Below are 1,816 nucleotides of genomic sequence, written 5' to 3'. Positions count from 1 at the left end.
TGAATTGGTGAAGAAAAGACTGAAGATAACAATGTGTTGCTCACACAGAAGCTCCTCTGTTGTCCCTGTCTGCTCTAACATGCTTTATGAGCCTCCAGCCATGTAGAGGCCTGTGTTTTCAGTTGGATCTGCTTCAGGCAGCTTTGTGTCAAGTTACTCCTGCCAGAAAACAATTTCCTCAGCAGGACCTGACAGAAATAGACATGACACAGTGTTGATTTATCAAAACAAGATCATTGTAGGGTAGTGAGCTGCAGATACCTCAGATGATGGAGGAAGACCATTGATGTTCWCGATGCTGAACTGGACTAAAGTTAACATTGGCAGCTCCTCTGTTCATTAGCAATGTTTTCACTCTGAAGAAGAGGCTGTGGTTCAGTGGACCCTGCCCAGAACCAAATGACCTTAGCCGTCTACAATAGCTTACAGGCTATGATGCCAGCAACCGTAACTGGGAATAAAAACAGCCAGAGAAATGAACTGTGCACCAGAGGGTTGCTGAGGTTTTAGTGGAACCACAGTATATCCCTTCTGAATGTTGACTATAGTTTACTACTCTATAGCGAAGGCAAACAGGGCAAAATCACTCAGTTAAAGACGGAGGAAGAGTTTCCAAGGTTTGGTTCTGCAAAGTGAAGATGAGTGACGGCTGTGAGGAGCTKTGGGAAAATTGTTTGTCCTGCTGAGTTRCAGCAAGATGCTGATGTTACTGAAGGGACAACAATCTTTACCTTTGACCCAGTCACCGGATGATCATGTAGCTCTGTACAGTCAGGTTCAGGAGACACRCTGTTAGTCTGGCTGTCAAATCACTGGATCATTAGAATCTTTAATAAATTTGGCCTCTGGGTTGAAAACTAAACTAGTTTCAGTTTTGTTTCACAGTTTCATCTTCTCTCTCTAGAGCAACAAGATCTGTCGAATTGACTCTTGGTCCATGTTAGTTGTCCAGTTTCTGTAATAAATTAATCAAAGCACCTTAATTATATTCTAATGCAATCATCTTTTCTTGTTGTTGTTCCCTCAAAGCTTCCAGGAGTACAAAGCTCTGCAGATCCTGATTGGTCTGCTGACTGAACAGCCTGAAGAGGTTCTGGTCAATGTAGTGGGAGCTCTGGGACAGTTTGCTCAGATACCAGCTAACAAGTCCATCATCTGCAACGGTGGGGGCATGAGGGCTCTCATTAATCTGCTCAATGGAACAAACCAGGTATACGACATTGGTTCTCCCTGCAGTTCCTGTTCAAACTCCTTGTTTTATTGATCCAACATCTGCTCTGTGTYATTTAACCAGGCTCTGCTTGTAAATGTAGCAAAGGCTGTGGGAGCTTGTGCCACAGACAGGGACAATGTGGTGTAAGTTTATCTCTTCCTTTTCAATGTTTCATGCTCTGCTTATATTTACAGTAGGTCCATGAGGCACCTGTTAAAATGTGATTAGTGGCTTATTTCCACTAATCAGTGAATCAGCCCAAACTCACTCCTGGCTGTTTATTGATGTCATGTGTTTTTACAAGGAAATGAGACCAATTGTAGGATGTAAACACAGCCTCATTAACCTGTCYTGGGCTGCTGCTCAGAAAGATTCCTGTAGTTTYCATTGGGAACTGTGCAGGTAGGCGTCTCTTTCATCCCTAGCCCAATGACCGATTTTAAAAGCTTTGTTTATTGTAGCTGCTGTGTTAAATATGGTTGTGGTTTCATTCTCAGTGTTTTACTATAGCCATGCGGTCGCTGAGCTGCTCAGACTAACGTGCCTAAAGCCCTGCCCTGTCCAAAACTCCACAGCTGGAAAACCCAGAGACGCAGTCTAGAG

At 43.6% G+C, this 1,816-nt stretch overlaps 1 long non-coding RNA gene across 1 annotated transcript; it reads left to right on the top strand.

Annotated features, from left to right (window-relative positions):
• Positions 1 to 1,005: 1,005 nt before the first annotated feature.
• LOC103461505 (uncharacterized) lies at positions 1,006 to 1,806 on the top strand. Its single transcript, XR_533130.2, has 3 exons — positions 1,006 to 1,210; positions 1,295 to 1,615; positions 1,711 to 1,806. It is a non-coding gene; the product is annotated as an uncharacterized LOC103461505 (long non-coding RNA).
• The last annotated feature ends 10 nt before the right edge of the window (positions 1,807 to 1,816 follow it).

This window comes from Poecilia reticulata, unplaced genomic scaffold (genome assembly GCF_000633615.1).
Source record: "Poecilia reticulata strain Guanapo unplaced genomic scaffold, Guppy_female_1.0+MT scaffold_1907, whole genome shotgun sequence".
NCBI classification, from domain to species: domain Eukaryota; kingdom Metazoa; phylum Chordata; class Actinopteri; order Cyprinodontiformes; family Poeciliidae; genus Poecilia; species Poecilia reticulata.
Note: the sequence above shows the minus strand (reverse complement) of the source record. Positions and strands in the feature narration are given on the sequence as shown.